The 18,282-nt window shown below is 41.6% G+C and overlaps 1 protein-coding gene across 2 annotated transcripts in view; it reads right to left on the reverse strand.

Annotated features, from left to right (window-relative positions):
* nell2a (neural EGFL like 2a) overlaps positions 1 to 18,282 on the reverse strand; it is a 209,590-nt gene that overhangs the window by 99,881 nt on the left and 91,427 nt on the right. The window lies entirely within an intron of this gene.

Consider the following 18,282-nt stretch of genomic DNA (forward strand, 5'->3'; position numbering starts at 1 on the left):
AGTCACTGATTTAAATCTCGTGAATAAAAGAGTACAACATCAGACTTTTCTTTATTCATCTCTCTCCTAACTCAAGAGAATCAGATATCCTTGAACAGAGCCTCAATCAACTCTCAGCTTTGGCTTGAACATTCGCTTGTTAAGCCATGGAGGCCATCCATCGCATCACTCCATAGTGATGACAAAAACAAGATAGATAGATAGATAGACAGACAGACAGACAGACAGACAGACAGATAGATAGATAGATAGATAGATAGATAGATAGATAGATAGATAGATAGATAATAATATAATAATCAGTTCAATTTATATTGCATCTTTCTCACACCCAAGGTTGCTTTACAATTAGGGGGTGGGAAAAAAAGGCAGTGAGTCCACCAAAAAATGGCCAGGATGTAACTCCAATGGCGTAGCCACCACAGTCCCACCAGGCGTACAAAGATAAATCCCACACTGCCTGCACAGCCACCGCGCCGCCGCCAGGCAACATCGCTCAGAACACCGCGCCATGGATCCACAAAGCGAGCACAGAAGCACCACCACACAGAGCGCCGGTATGTCCCGAACCACCTACACAGCTACCAAGCAACATCACTTGGAACGCCGCACCAAGCACAGAACCACTGCTGCACAGCGCGCTGGACAACCCCAATGTTAAAAAGAGCAACAAGCTCACTGCAGTCCATAGCGAGGAGCACAGGCATCACCCACGGCACACCTAGGCCTGAAGGAAACCGTCGCCCAAAACTGAGTCCGGAGCTATGCCACAACCGGCGGACAAAACACTCAAACAAAACATCAAACTACACAAACACAAAAAAGAAAAACAAAAGGAAAAAAAAGAAAAATGAAAAACTCTGGTGAGAAGCAGCAGCCGAAATGCACACAGCGTACTCTCAACCAGAAACGGATAGATAAGAACTGACACACACACAGAACAGCACTTTATCTTTTAATACACCAGACACAGACAATACCTGTCCATTCAGACCTTTAAACTTATAGATCAGTATCCACAGGTAATATACAGAATTATTTTTCATTCACACGTGTATTATTTTAGTAATACATTTCTCTATCTGTCAAGTAATCTGTCAATTTATCAACTCAGCATTTTCTCTTTGATATATTATGACTTAAGCTTAATATCCTGACAGAAAGGTTCCTCGAACACATCTCACCCAAGTGATTACAGCAATCTCTAAAAGCAATTCTCACAACGAGATGATGCATTTAGCCACATCAGTAAAATTACTGCAGCCTGACAATCAGAGGGTTTCTGTGTCCATTAGTAATTCCATTCCCTTAATCGTCTTGTCACATGTCAGCCATAAAACGAGAAGGGGCATTGTGAGCACAAGGCTTGCGAAATCAATGCACACTTTAATTCCAAGAGTGATCTGGGTCAAGAGACTCATTCACACAAAAAGATAAATGAACAGAGAGATACCGCTTTAATGTCTCAATGTTTTTGGGTTTTTTTTATTTTGCCGGCACCAAAGCAGAGACTCATTAAGAGACCTTGGAGTTGCAGAGACGGATGGTTTTAAATATCCCAAAAGATTCCAATCAGACTTTAACCCAATGACCAAACAACACAGAGTAATAAGAAAATGATGAATGGTCTAGACAAATGCCTTATGTGCAACCAAACAACACCCGGTGCAATCCTATAAACGGCATACAGAACTTTTTGAGCAATATAAATACACTGATTTACTGTGTTCCAAATTATTATGCAAATCATATTTTCTCAGATTTTCCTAAATTATCTATATTAATGGCAGTCATCATGACTTTCCAGTCATCAACCATTAGAGTACAATTCAAATGTTTTTGAACGAACCTCCCAATGATAACAATAAATTTTTAAGAAATAAAAAACACAAATGCACCCAAAATGCATGTTCCAAATTATTACGCACAATTGAGTTACCAAACATTTTATTGTCATAAAGAACAAAAAATGGTCATGTGTGAAATTAGAAACATTAGCAGGTCATGACTAACTGAAGTGTAACTGAAATCAAACACTATTTAAATCAAAACATTATCACAAGTGAAGTCACATCTGAACATAGGACCCCTTGTTGAAAAGGACCTTCTCAAGTCTTCCATCCATTGAATTTGTCAGTTTTTGGATAGTATCTGCTGGAACTGCCTTGCATGAGGACAGAATAGCCTCCCAGAGCTGTTGTTGAGATGTGAACTGCCTCCCACCATCATAAACACTTCTCTTGATGATGCTCCAAAGGTTCTCAATAGGGTTGAGGTCAGGGGAGGATGGGGGCCACACCATAAGTTTGTCTCCTTTGATGCCCATTGCAGCCAGAGATGCAGATGTATTCTTTGCAGCATGACATGGTGCATTGTCATGCATGAAAATGATCTTGTTTTGAAAAGCACGATTCTTCCTTTTGAACCATGGCAGGAAGTGTTCTTTGAGGAACTCCACATACGTTATGGATGTCATCTTCACACCGTCAGGGATCCTAAAAGGGCAGACAATCTCTCTCCCCATGATTCCAGCCCAAAACATCACTCCACCACCTCCTTGTTGGCGCCGTAGCCTTGTTTGCATGGGGTGGCCGTCAACCAACGATCCACCACTCCATCCATCTGGACCATCGAGGGTTGCACGACATTCATCGGTGAACAGAACAGTTTTGAAGTCAGTCTTCATGTATTGCCTGGCCCACTGGAGCTGTTTCTGCTTGTGTCCAATGGATAGGGGAGGTTGAAACGATGGCTTGCGCACCGCTGCAAACCCCTGGAGGACCCTGCATCTTGTTGTTCGGGGCACGTTGGAGGCACCAGCAGCTTCAAAAACTTGTCTGCTGCTATGACAGGGCATTTTTACAGCTGCTCTTTTGATCCAACGTATTTGCCTGTAGGAAAGAGTCCTGGATTTTCCATTATCAGCACGCACACGTGTGTGCTCTGAATCAGCTACATACTTCTTGATAGTGCGATGATCGTGATGAAGTCTCTTGGCAATTTTGATTGTTGCCATGCCTTGACCCAAACATTCAACTATTTGTTGCTTTTCAGCAGCCGACAGGTCCTTTTTCTTGCCCATTTTGGTTGAAAATGGTAGCCTGCTTAATAATGTGGGACAACCTTCTTTAGTAGTTTCCCCTTTAATTGGACTCACCTGCCAAACTAATTAGCACAGGTGTCTTCAATTGGTTTCAGTGATATACAGAGCCCTGATACACATTACCATTCATGAGTTTAACTGACAAACAAAAAATATCTTACCTTACCACTCTTAAACACTTGTTGCATAATAATTTCGAACACAATTTGTATATCAGCACATGATGACACTGCTTTTGCAGTCATTACTGCAAGTTGAATATACACTCAACACCCACTTCATTAGGAACACCTGTGCATTCATGCTATTATCTAATCAGACGAGAAGTTTGGGTTCGGGGGAACCCGTCTGTCCTGCCGGAACGTTTGCGGCTGGTTACAAGATGGACGCGTGGGAGCAGTGGCGGGTCGTGTGCCTGGCGATTCTTTCTGTGGAGGACATTGAAGATATCTACTTATTCGGAACCATGATTACAGGACTTTTGCTGATTGGATTAGGCATTGCCCTGGTATATCGAGGAAATCAGACAACGCTGACAGCTGTTCAAAGCCCCACAAAGCTGCCCGATATGATTGGAGTGGTGGGCAAAGCTGCTGGCACTCAGACTGTGGACATTCAGAACTTTAACCACAAAATGGTTGTTATCTAGGAGCAGCTTTCAGCTTTGCAAGGAATATGTTTTTTGGAGATCAATTTGAATAGAATGGACGGAATGGACAGATATGGATGAGCGGTGTGGACATGCAAAGACTGCATCTGGAAAGACCAAACAATTCATATCTTATCAACATTCGGCGCCCTGAGACAGCACCGGCCTTGGTTCAGGCCGCTGCTGAGGCAACATTTCCCCCTGAAGGTCACTGCCGGGAGACACTCTCGCATTCCTCGCATTCCTTCTCTAACTCTCCGCGGTCGCCATTTTTACCCCCAGTGTGACAAGTGGGTGCGTGACCAGCGCCTTCATGGCTGCAGGAGCGGACGGCTGCTTGCTTGCGCTGGATTACCTCCCCCGTCCCCCCCTTACCCCTGATTCCCCCCTCAAGTCCCGTGTTTAAAGTGTACTTGTGTTGTTGTGTGCTGATGTGCAAAGGTTTTTTAAATGTTCCCACACTGTACTCCTGACAGGAGCATAGTGGGGGGGTGTTCTTTTTTTCCTTATCTCTCCTCATGTTGTGTTTCCTTTTTATCTTTATCCCTGTCTTCCTGTCCTGTCTACCCTATGTCAATTGTATGTTGTATATGTACGGACAGGTTGACGGCTAATTTCGCTGGTACATGTGACTAGTGACAATAAAGGGCATCATCATCATCAGCCAATCATGTGGCAGCAGAACAATGCAAAATATCATGCAGATCCAGGTCAAGAGCTTCAGTCACATTAAATATTCACATGAAATATCAAAATGGGAAAAAATGTGATCTCAGTGACTTTATTCATGGCATGATTGTTGAACCCAGATGGGGTGGTTTCAGTCTTTCAGAAACTGCTCATCGCCTGGGATTTTTACACACAACAGTCCCTAGAGTTTACACAGAATGGTGTAAAAAACAAAAAACGTCCTGTGAGTGGAGGGTCGGCAGGCTGAAACACCTTGTTTATGAGAGAGATCAGAGGAGAATGACCAGACTGGTTTGTCTGACAGGAAGTGTATAGTAACTCAAATAAGTACTCTATACAACTATGGTGAGCAGAAAAGCATCTCAGAACACACAATACATCAAACCTTGAGGTGGATGGGCTACAACAGCAGAGGACCACATCAGATTCTACTCCTGTCAGCTAAGAACAAGAACCTGTTTTCCTAATATAAGCCAGTATCTCACTGGGCTGCAACAGCTTGCAACAAATTGCGAACGTCATTCACGAGAGAGTTTCAAAAGTGCCTTGAAACATTCGCGGGGCTTCTCAATTTCCTCGCATGAGTCGCAAAGTGTCGCTCCTTTGTCGCTGAAATTTTGAAAATGTTCAAAAAATCAGTGCGACAAAATTTCTCTCAAAATAGCCGCAAACGCTTCGCTGGTGTCGCAAAGCCGTCGCGAACCCTTCTCAAGTCAGTTTCCGTGAGGCTTCCTCTACTTCCCTGCCTGCCAAGGGAAAGCTGGGCTGCGACAGCCTGCGACTAGTTGGAGACAGAACAATTGCGGTAAAATATGCGAATATCAATTCAGTGAGATTCCAAGTGAAAATTGTCGCTAATTCGTATATTTTATCGCAATTGTTGTGTCTCCAACTAGTCGCGGGCTGTCGCAGCCCAGTGAGATACTACCCTAATAAAGTGGACAGTGAGTGTATAAAGGAAGGCAGTGAAATCTCAATAATAATAATAATAATAATAATCAGGCAGTAATGAATTACAACTACTGACTCACTAAAATAATAATTCAGACTGAAATAAAAACAATACTGATTTTGCTGCAGAATCTTGAGGCTAATGCCTGTGCAGTACTGTATCTGTGAATCAGGGACTAAAGAAACAGAGATCAGAATAGAGTAATAGTAAAGTTCATGTATGGTTTAGGAAAACACATTATTAATTTACCACAAAAATAACTAATTCACTTAATGTTTAAGTAATGTTCAAATCTATAAAATTAATTGAAATAGCAAATTTCTAAATATGGTATCTTTTTATAGCCATATCTACCTTACATGTACTGCCTGAACTTTACATAGTTATGCAAGTTTTAGTCAACATCCTCAATGAAAGAGAAAACTGAGTCAATTGGTTTCCATAAAATTCCATAAAACAACTTCTCCAGGTCTATGGTTACTAAAATTCATCCCCATAACAACTACTTAAAAGGCAGTTCCAAAGATTTTGTTAAAAAAAAAAAAAGTCTTCACAGTTCACTTGTTGAGAAGTCATTAGGTTTGCTTTGCTGAAAAAAACCCCCACGTTTCTACAGAAGTTGGCCAAGATGGAACTGTTCAGAACACCAGTGATAGAAGCCAAAGGTCTGAAAGCATATAAAAGCTACCTTCCTGAAAAGTGTTGCACAAAATGGTTATATAACCAGAACCCTCAGAGACTGTTTTACAGTAGTTAAGGTTTTGGCCTGCCTGCCTGCTCATCCATCCACCATCATCAAGTCCAGTCATTCAGGCCTCAAGCACCAAGTGATCTGAGAGCAGTCCTGATGTTCTTTAACTGCCCAGATGGAATAACTACATTTGGGGTTAGGATTAGCACAGAGCATAGTGTTCAATTTCTTAAACTGCATCTCAAAAAGTGAATATACAAAGATATACAAAGTGTATATGTTTCCTCACATGATGGATAATGTGAAGGCATGACTAGGAACCTACTACAACTATACCACGCGTCCCGGCCGGCCTCCACCCAAATAAATAAATAAATTCTGTGCAGTATATGCAAAACATATTTACAAATAAAACATGTAATTGTTGTAATTGCTTAAAGGTGCTGACTGCAAAGTTGAATTCTGGGCAAAATGTTCTTTGGCTATAGCTGTTGGAGTTTCAAGATGCTGCGATGCTGCGCACACCGTGTACCCTGTGTGTCACTGTTTTGACGAGATAAAATGTGTCCCACATTTTATGATTCCGAACATTGCCGAACCAAGTGAATAGCAATGTCATGTGACCACTGTGGGGCGTTTGACCTACTTTTAACTAAAAACAAGTCGGCATGGGCAAACATGGTGGACTCCACTCTCCCACCAGCGAAAAGCCAGCAGAAAAAAAATGGAAAGCCTGCCTAGTGAGTGCAAGTGCAAGATGGAGCAAGGTTAGAAAACATGTCATTTTTCTGGACAGATAACTCAACCATTCTAGCTAGTGCTTAGCTATCTTAGCCTTAGAATGCATGGGCTCGACTCCACAATAGCGAGTATGGAGTTATATTATAGGGGCCTTTCACATGATCTCATCGTAACTGTGGATTTGTTCATCCGGCCAAGCTGTGTGTTTGCCGGTGACTGGCACAGTGTACGCGAGTGACCGTAAGCCCAATTCAGTAAACATCTACAGATAAACTTGTAGAAGTTCCATCAAAAAGAACAATGCCAGAGACCCATAGTTCTTTTGGATGTAATAACAGATGTTGAGATAAACCTGGTTTAATTTTTCACTGCTTCCCGGCGAACCCAGAAAGATGAGAAAAATGGCAAGCTGCAGTTAAACGGGAAGACTGGATGATAAAGTATTCCCGTGTGTGGAGAACATTTTATATCAGGTTAGTGTGAAAGCTCTGTGCAAGATTAAAATGTATGTCTGGATGTGAGCTTTGGACACGGTATATTTTATTAGACCTAACGCTTGGCTCGACTAGCAGCATGTTTGTTATATACTGATAATGTAGACTCAGCGAAACACCATAAAGTATGCTAGATCTAGGCCCTGGCTTATTTATTAGAAGTCCAAGTTTGAGCTTACCTTTGTCATAATAAGGTATTTTTCTTTATCAGGAATTTCCCACATTTCAGCATGCATAAAACCTGCCTCGAAATATTGGTCAGCATCTGTACTTTTGTAAATCTTTAGCATCTATGGTGTATTCAGAAGTCCCAAATACTAAATAGTTCATGCTGTCATAGTGTTCCAAATCCAGTAGCTGGTTTGCCGTACACTTTTCAAGTGGAATAAATACATTTGTGGGTACATTAAGAAGAAGAAGCCTTTATTTTTGTCACATGTACACTCAAACACAGCGAAATTCCTCCTCTGCATTTAACCCATCTGAAGCTGTGAACGTGTGTGCGCATGCGCGCGCGCACACACACACACACACACACACAGAGGAGGAATGAGAGAGAGAGAGAGCAGAATAAATAAATTTGTGGGTAAATTATATGGATCTGTGATGCCTGCATGTTTCAGCTTTTGGATGTAACATGATCTGCTGGTGTAATCTATATTTTTAATCGGCACGATGTTTTCCATGCGTCACCATCTTGCTGTGACGCAGTTCCATAGCTATGCTAATTAGTTAAAGCTCCTCGTGTTCAGCTGTTTCCATAGGTCCATACTGTTTACCTCAAAAGATAGGAAAACAGTCCCAAAACGGAGAAAAGTAACCCTCAGCACATCAAAATGATCACATCTTGTCCGCATTATATTGTTCTTGCGAGACATAGGAAAATGGCATGCACAATAAAAAAAATTTCAGATGACTGTGCAGTCAGCACCTTTAAGTATCTACCTCTATTGCTGTGAAACTCCTAAAGTAGTTTATAATTAATTGAATGCAGTCCACCTGTGTGTGATTTTTTTTTTGGGCCAATTCCAAGGTTGCTACACTATAAAATGTACAACAGTTCAAGGGGGTGAAAAATTGTATAACAATAGCTATAAAAATAAGTAACTGTTATAAAAACATAATAAAAACACATGTTGGAAAACCTTTTATTACGCAGATGTTTGAGAATGATGCAGACTTTAAACGCTGTAGTGTTATTACATCTATTTCTCATTTAAGGTATCTTAGGCTGCATTTACATTGCTAGCCATTTCTGATTGGAAAACACTAACTCCTGATACAGATTGTATATTGTAGTATACATGTAAACAGCTCGGAGCTGAATTTTTCACATCCATATCAGATATCTGGTCAATTGACTCGTGTAAATGCTCACAAATTGTATGCTTACTGCGAGACATAAAATCCATCATTTGGCACTCAAGAGACACACGTAAATTGTGAAGAGTAAATTACTGGAGTCCAGGTGAAATAAACTGCCATCAATATGTCAGGGATATGACAGTTTTTTAAAAATCTACAGTGTAGCGAGAGAAACCAGGCTGTCTATGAGAACATTTCTCGAACCATGGCAGAGTAAGGATGCAGCTGGTCCTGACTCTAATTCCTATGAAAAATTAAAGAGCCGAGGGCAAAATTCAAAGCATCTAAAGACCACAATACTCACAGTGGAAACTATTGAATCACTTGTCCATTCTTGCTGTTTTTAGCCTAGTGCATTTAGACGGGGAAATAATGTAAACTTGGAAATCGGATATGTGTCAGGTCTGTGTCAAAATGTCAGAATTGTGCCTCAAGGCCCACAATGTAAATGCAGCCAGAAAGTCTTAAGATAATTTATATTAACAATAAGCTTTTTTAAATCTGATATCAGAATGAGGCAGTGGGAGGCAGATATAGATGTAGTTATAGACAAGGTGTTTTATGTGTGTGCACACACACACACACACACACACTGATCAGCCATAATGTTATGAGCACTGACAGGTGAAGTGAATTACGTTGATTATCTCATTACAATGGCACCTGTCAAGGGGTGAGATATATTAGGCAACAAGAAAACAATCACTTCTTGAAGTTGATGTGTTGCAAGCAGGAAAAATGGGCAAGCGTAAGGATCTGATCAACTCTGACAAGGGTCAAACTGTGATGGATAGATCACTGGGTCTGAGCATCTCCAAAACGGCACATCTTGTGGGGTGTTCCCAGTATGCAGTGGTTAGTACCTACCAAAAGTGGTCCAAGGAAGGACAACCAGTGAACCGGTGACAGGTTCGTGGGTAGTGAAGGCTCATTGATTCGCATGGGGCATGAAGGCTAGCCCATATGGTCCAACCCCACAGAACAGCTACTGTAGCACAAACTGCTGAAAAGGTTAATGCTAGCACCTGTTTTAGCCAGCATTAACTTTTTCAGCAGTTTGTGCTACAGTAACTCTTCTGTGAGCCTGTTCTACAGGTCGCAGGCAAGCTGGAGCCTATCCCAGATGACTACAGGCGAAAGGCGGGGTACACCCTGGACAAGTCGCCAGGTCATCACAGGGCTGACACATAGACACAGACACCCATGAGAAAATAAACTTCATATCTTCAAGCCAGGGCGGCACGGTGGTGTAGTAGTTAGCGCTGTCGCCTCACAGCAAGAAGGTCCAGGTTCGAGCCCCGTGGCCGGCGAGGGCCTTTCTGTGTGGAGTTTGCATGTTCTCCCCGTGTCCGCGTGGGTTTCCTCCGGGTGCTCCGGTTTCCCCCACAGTCCAAAGACATGCAGGTTAGGTTAACTGGTGACTCTAAATTGAGCGTAGGTGTGAATGTGAGTGTGAATGGTTGTCTGTGTCTATGCGTCAGCCCTGTGATGACCTGGCGACTTGTCCAGGGTGTACCCCGCCTTTCGCCCGTAGTCAGCTGGGATAGGCTCCAGCTTGCCTGCGACCCTGTAGAACAGGATAAAGCGGCTAGAGATAATGAGATGAGATGAGATCTTCAAGCCAGCATGTAATTTTCTTTTTATTATACAGACATATTCAGAAAGAAAAAGTATGCAAATTTATCAAAACAATTCATTGATATGCTCACGAATGAAGATATTGGAAAATATGTTACTCAATGTCCTGGATGTAGTTTGTATGAAAAATTCGAGTGGCATATCTCTTAGTGCAAATATATATATTAGTGTGTATGTCTGTATATGTGCTTGTAGACATGGTAGGTAATCCTAGTACCATGTTTCGTGAACATGTTGTAGTTTAAATTTCTTTACATTTTGGCTGCTTACTCTGCAAAATGACAGAATATGATGCTACCACTGAGGAGGTGGATTATTGTTCAAGCACAATATCTGATTATACAGGCAAAGAATTGCAGTGGATCGACGATACAGAGCCAGAAGGAGCAGAAATTTAAAAAACTGGATGTAGATTTATGTTTGCAATAGAGTACAGTGCAATTCACCACCATTCTCAATAGCTAATCTGATTTCCTGCAGCTCCTCCAAAGCAGTTATATTATTATAACAGCTTTTATACTTGCTAACATTCTCATTATCTCTAGCCGCTTTATCCTGTTTATACTTGCTAACAAGCTTTTTTCAATTCCAAGTGCCTTTTTTTTTTTAAATTCTTCACATAGCACAAGAGCACTCAATGCAGACCAAACTGTGAGGAACATTTCTAGTGCTTTGAGAGAAAATTCATTCACTCAACACGTTTCAAAATTCTTGTATTTATTTCTCACTCTGTTAAGCTATCAGGAACACTGTTTGTGAACTGTGCAGCTTTCTGTAACTACTATATCAAACACCCAACCTCAAAACCTAACTGAACACCTAAAATAATAAACAATATAAAAAACAAATACAAACATTATGTTTATAGATAAAAAGAGAAACGGGCCATAGTGGATGTTCAGGTCCAGAGGGGTGCCAATGTCAAAAGGTTTTCACCAATATCATTCAGTGAAATGGCGCAACTCAAATCCTAAATTGGCCCATACAGTACAGAGCACCTAATTTCATTCTTGAATGGCCTCTGTGGAATGACTAAGCCGTTCTTCAACGATACAGAAAAATATTTTTCCCTTTGAACATGAAAGGTTTATAACGATTGAAGTCCAGTATAATGAATGATATCATGATTAAAGTGTTAATAAGAATTTTCTGTAACAGCACAGACTCTGACAGTACTTCCCCCTGCAAGGAAAATCACAGCTTTATATCAGTGCGCTGATTTTAAATGTTATTGTTTCTATCATAACAACTATGGCACAGTGTTGAAGGAATTGGTTTACTGATTGGATTCTCAGTTGTAAGTTGCTCTGGATAAAAGCATGAGATGAATCTCAATGTCTTCAGTAAATCAAAAGGAGTTGTATGGTGGACACTCAGTGTATCCAGATATATATATTTTTTTTTTAATTAAGAAAAGTGTTGTTACTTAACAAAGAACGTTAATTAAATGTGTAATTGTTGCCATGTTTCAGCATTCTGTTAGGAGAATGCTGATTATGGTAGAAGTCTCCACATCAGCGCATTGTGGATGGAAGTTTTCCTTTGTAAGAAAGTCTTCAGGAAAGAGGACTTTGTGGTTTCTGTGGTAGCAGGACAAAGTGCATTTTTGTCTTATTAACTGAGAGAGAGAGAGAGAGAGAGAGAGAGAGAGAGAGAGAGAGAGAGACTGATTGGTTAGAAAATGAATGTTTATAGTTGTTATAATCAAGTCAAGTTTATTTGTATAGCGCTTTTAACAATAAACATTGTCGCAAAGCAGCTTTACAGAATTTGAACGACTTAAAACATGAGCTAATTTTACCCCTAATCTATCCCCAATGAGCAAGCCTGTGGCGACGGTGGCGAGGAAAAACTCCCTCAGACGACATGAGGAAGAAACCTCGAGAGGAACCAGACTCAAAAGGGAACCCATCCTCATTTGGGCAACAACAGACAGCATGACTATAACATTAACAGTTTTAACATGAAGTCAGTTTTGTTGATGTTATAACTCTTCACTGATGGAAACTTGAGTGCAAAACTGTTCATGACAACTGCAGTCCTAAAGTTAGCAAGTCAACTGTAGTCCTCAGCCATAAAAGCATTACTGTATGAGTCCAGAGCGTCCTCCAAGTGCGACTTTCAACTGTCAATATGTGATAACAAAAAATAACTTCTTCTGTAAATGTTTCACAATAAGTTCATTAAATTACTATAGGAGGAAGTGCTAACTTTACAATGATACACATTAAATGTACAGTCCTTGTTTCTGTGTTTGAGTGTGTTACACTGCATGGGTGCATTCCAGTAATGAGGTAGCACAGTTTTTGGATGATTTTGTCTCATCTCATCTCATTATCTCTAGCTGCTTTATCCTTCTACAGGGTCGCAGGCAAGCTGGAGCCTATCCCAGCTGACTACGGGCGAAAGGCGGGGTACACCCTGGACAAGTCGCCAGGTCATCACAGGGCTGACACATAGACACAGACAACCATTCACACTCACATTCACACCTACGCTCAATTTAGAGTCACCAGTTAACCTAACCTGCATGTCTTTGGACTGTGGGGGAAACCGGAGCACCCGGAGGAAACCCACGCGGACACGGGGAGAACATGCAAACTCTGCACAGAAAGGCCCTCGCCGGCCACGGGGCTCGAACCCAGACCTTCTTGCTGTGAGGCAACAGCGCTAACCACTACACCACCGTGCCGCCCCGGATGATTTTGTGTATCAACCAAAAAGAAAAAGTCCCTCTTACGCCAGAATCTGGTCTTCTCAGGCAGTCTCCTGTCCCAGTACTAACCAACTCTTTAAGACGTATGGGTGCAGCGCCGATCTCCATTTCGATAGCTCTCGGCCTCTCACCTATACAGCTAGAGTTACAGTGGGGGGCTAGTCCTCTGGTAACCGCAAGAGTTTGACTTCCCCACTCACGTCTGTATTGCAGTGTGCCTTGCCAGATGGTAGTAAGTACTATTTTTATGATGGTCTTTGGTATGACCCGACCGCAAGCAGAACTCGCAATCTTCCAGTCAAGAGGCAGACATGCTAACCACTAAGCCAATTCATGGTCAGCCGAACAGAAGCAGGTCTCTAAACCCTATAATCTCACTTCAAGGCAGCGGCTCCAGGGTTGAAGCTTGGTGGTCGCACAGTCGCCAGTGGTGACTAAAAACTGACCAGGGCCTCTAAAAGTTGAGGTCTGATCACCTGAAGGGTGACTATGATTTGAGAAGTAGGAAAAAAAATTACAATAAAATTTTAATAAAATGTTCCTTCTTTGGAGTACCTTTCTTTTCTTTGCTTTCCTTTCATGAATTCTAGTAAAAGTTTAGTTCTAAAATGCAAAATTCAAAGCCATTCATGGGTTTTTAGATCGCTCCACGATATCCACAACTTTCCTGAACTCTGACCTTTCCCATGATTCATTGCTGCATCATAGCAGAAGCCAGGATCTTTCTTCCACTCCACTGTGTTGATGTTTGTAGCTAACACTAACTGTTAGGGAGGTAAGATCAAAGATGACTAAAAGATGGTTGCACGGGTCCGATTTTCTGACGTGCTCTGGGGATAATACGATCAAAGTGTCCCATCCGTCCACCCTCACGGAATGGATAGACGGCATGAAGTTGTGGCCCGACATCAGCTATGTTGACATTGTCGATTATTTTATGCTTAGTGAGGGCGTTGCTGGCGAGGAGCTAATGAACTATAGAAGCACGGAGGTGCACAATTATCTACACAGTAATAAAATTGGCAAAGTAAAAGAGAGGGCAAGTTTGTTTGCTTAAAGGCTGAGGTTGAGCCAGAGTAAAAAAAAATGGGAAATCCTGCAGTCAGGCAGCAGCTATCATCTGGAAGGTAGGCTGTGTCAGAGTAGAGCGACTGTATTATTGTATTGGTTTATTAATAATGTAGTGTTTATATATTGTAAGATACTTTGGACAAAAGTGTCTGCCAAATACCATAACCATAACTCTAACCATATGCACCTAGCGCTAGTCTAATAGAACTCTAGCAGCCGACTGCACCACGATGTCTCTTCTATAGGCACAAGAAGCAAAAGCTAGGTCAGAGAAGGATAGGCTAACCATTTTAACGCAGATGCAAATGCTGTCAAACTTTGGAAACAATAAACATACCATACTTGTGTAAATAATTCCTTGTCTATGTATGTGTCCAAGCTTCTTCAACTTCTTAACTACCCCGATCATTCCAGATATTGGATGGTATGCGTAGGTTATCTGTTTACACTAGTACTTCAGCGCTGGTCGCGCTTGGATTCTCTTGGCTACTGAGGCTACATGCACTTATTGTTAGTCGCTCTGAATAAAAACGTCAGCTAAAGGACCGTAATGTCGTGTAATGTTTGAATAACGTACAATATCTAAACAACAATTACACAGAATCAATGTGGTTGATTAATCCATTTCTGGGGGATTATGTTAAACACCATGGGGTGTTATTCAAATAAAAATGGTTTTAAATTTCTTTGTGTTTGACTAGAGGAAATTTAAGGGCCACTCTATTTTGGCCTGGGCCACTAAGAATTCAGGGATATTGGCCCGAGTGGCGACCAAGCACTGAAGTTAATTTTAAGCCCTGCGGCTCAATGGTTAAGGCTCCGGGTTACTGATCAGAAGGTCAGGGGTTCAAGCTCCAGCACCACCAAGGTGCCGCCACGTAACCCTCTCTACTCTCAGGGTGCTGTATCATGGCTGACCTTGCGCTCTGACAAGCTCCCTAACAAGCTGGGATATGTGAAGAAATGAATGTCACTGTGCCGTAAGGTAAATGCTACAAATAATTCAGAATCAAGTTTATTACCAAGTGCGTTCTCACATACAAGGAATTTGCTTTGGTGATTGGTGCTTGAAGAGTTAAGATAGCAAAGACAATTAATTTAGCAAAGACAAGAAGTAGCTATATACAAGAATGAGAAATAGAAGAATCCATGAAGCCTGGATAGATGGAAGAATCTGAAATATACACATTTGAAAAGTGTGCATATTTACAGGATATGTGCATGAGTTGTTGGAGTCCAAGCTGTACAGTATGTCCGGAATGTGCAAAAATAGGTCGCATGATGATGATGAAGATGGAGAGAGACATGATAAGAATGTGTGAATGGAAGAGAATATGTGTCGTGGGCTAAGTCAATAACCAAGCTGTCAAGGCTGCTTCTTCAATGCTAACACGCACATGCTTCACAGGAACACATACCTTTGTAAGTACAAATGTAAGACTGCCTTCATCCTCTCTGAATTTCCTACATTTCAATACTTTAGGAATGTATTTTATGTCAGTGAACTAGCTAAGCTAGTTTAATACATAGTATGTACTTTTTCCTTCAGATACTTCAACCATTGCCAAATACTAGTGAGTGCCGATTTGATGTTACAGCACCACTTCATTGCTTAACAACCACACTGCACAGCCAATAATGAGTCAGGCTAGTTCATTCTAATTAGCCTTTGTGAGTCACTGGCTCTTAGAGAGTGCGAGTCCACATGAGGGACCCAGCCATCAAGAGGCACTTGAAAACACTGCTTTAATATCCTTTCTATGAGGAATTTAACTGTCAAAGAGACAGAATACCTTAAAAGCACCTTGGATCATTAACAGGATTTGGCGAGGTGTCAACAAAATGGAGATGGCAACAGTGCATCCTTTGAAAGCCATGCCGCATGCGATGGCCTCATTAACACAAACTCACAGGCAGTAAATCATCTCACGATATGAGATGCCTCTCACTGCAGAGTAAAATAAGAAACAATAAAGCGAATAATGCTGTGAATGCTCAAAGAAGAAGAATGGAATCTGTTAAGCCTGATTAATGGTAATGAATTATGCTGTCCCATTTAAACTCCTCACTTACTCAAAGTGGTGCTGACGGTGTGTGTGTGTGTGTGTGTGTGTGTGTGTATTGTTAAGAAAAGCCCTTTTTACACACGTTATGCAATATTGCCATAGAAGATCCCTCAATATTCCAGCTTTAGTGATTTGCACTGAACTAAATAAAGTGGCGCCAGTGATACCCCTTTTCCACCAAATCAGTTCCAGGGCTGGTTCGGAGCCAGTGCTGGTGCTGGTTCACAACTCGTTCAACTTGCGAGCCAGCTGAGAACCAGCTTGCTTTTCCATGGCTCGCGGTGCTAAGAAAAGACACGTCATTACGTCACTGTATACGTCAGTTACGTCGTTGTATACGTCATTACATCGTTGTATACGTCATTACGTCGCTGTATACTTCATTACGTCGCTACGTTTGCATAAACCTTGGCGTGAATATCGAAGCAAAAACAACGCGGAAGAAGCAGCAGCAACAACAACAATAATAATAATGGATGACTTCACGTTTGTACAGCTGCTGCTTCTCGTCGCTTAAAAATGGCTCTTTCGCGGTCTTGTTATTGTTGTAGGTCTTAACAACTCCGCCCCCCCCCGCTGACGTAAGCGGTTCTTTCCTCTGGCCCAGCAGAGAGTTGGTGCTAGCCTGGAACCAGTTTTTCTGGCCCCAGAGCCAGTTCTTTGTCAGTGGAAACAAAAAACCCGGTTCCAAACTAAGCACTGGCCCCGAACCAGCCCTGGAACTGCTTTGGTGGAAAAGGGGCATGTGTGTTTTTACACAAGGTGCTGGTGTTTCAAAACCAGAGGCATTACTGTCAGCATCTAGGGTGACATTTAACACACTACGCGTCGGAAATGCAAATACCCCAACCATACCGGCATTGCTTTTAAAACAATAACTGCGGGTGAGCGTTGAGGTGCTTTTATTAGCCGTGTACTTGTTGAGTGTACCACTCTTCAAATGCAAGTAAAGTTGGTGTGCGATCAGAAATATGTTGGAGGAGAAAGTGAAGAGAAGAAGTCAGAAGTGATTTGAGGCAGAAAGGTGTGCAGACCTTAGATGCCGTAGACAGAGACATTTGAATTTGCGTTGGTGCCGGAAAGAAGAATGTCAGTGTCAAAAACGTCACACTGACCCTTTTACACAGACATCGATTCCACCTTTGGTACGATCAATTGTTCTGGAACAGAGGTGGAACAACACAGACCCCCTGTTCTGCATTCGGACGTTTTACACAGAACACGAGGTGGAATAAAGGCGTAAGATTCCCACCTTGGACAGGCTGTGTAAAAGGGGATAAAGAGGCTTCTCAAAAGGTTCACATGCATTTAAACAGAAGACAACCCCTTTAATTCCCAGCTTATTGTTCAGTTATACAATTTAATGCATATTATTCAATAAAATAAAATGTACGTTGTGAGAGCAATTAGTAATTATTGAGAGTTTAAAGGGTTAAAAAGGAAAAAGCTCATTCGAGAAGTCAACTCCAGCTAAATCCCCTCTTAATCACTAATGCCATATCTAGAAATAAAGCTGCATGCTAAGCAGAGCTAAGTTGCTTGCTGGGTGCCTTTAATTAACATCTTAAATTCCCAGCTTATTATTCAGTTATTCATCATAAGCCATATTATTCAATAACTACTGTGAAACTAATATGAGGTATTATTTACAAGAATAAAGACTTTAAATCTCCTGTGAATTCGTACACTGTACTTGTGTGCTTATGTTATGCTGTAGATGGCAGGTAGCACTTAGGATTTGGATTTCTGTGTGCTGGTGTTTTAAAATGATCTCTTTACTCACACACAGGAGATCTGTGTGCATATGCCCTGAAGGTCACTCTAACAAAACCATGGTCAGGTCATCCTCCTCGTCCACTCTTTCCCTTACTTCACCTCAGCTGTAATTACATTTGGGATTTGGTTGCTCCTCTTCAGTCAACGCCAATTAACCTTCCTCCACCTACTGATATTTCCCCCTCAAACTCAATCAAACAAAGCCTTCAACAAGTTCTGAGATGCTCATCTTGAACCAGTCTACTGGAATCCCCCTTGGAGTCCAGATATCAATAGAAAACAACTTCCTTTGGGTATTTTTTTAATAACGTTTTTTACACGACAAAATAT

The sequence above is a fragment of the Neoarius graeffei genome, chromosome 2 (genome assembly GCF_027579695.1).
Source record: "Neoarius graeffei isolate fNeoGra1 chromosome 2, fNeoGra1.pri, whole genome shotgun sequence".
NCBI classification, from domain to species: domain Eukaryota; kingdom Metazoa; phylum Chordata; class Actinopteri; order Siluriformes; family Ariidae; genus Neoarius; species Neoarius graeffei.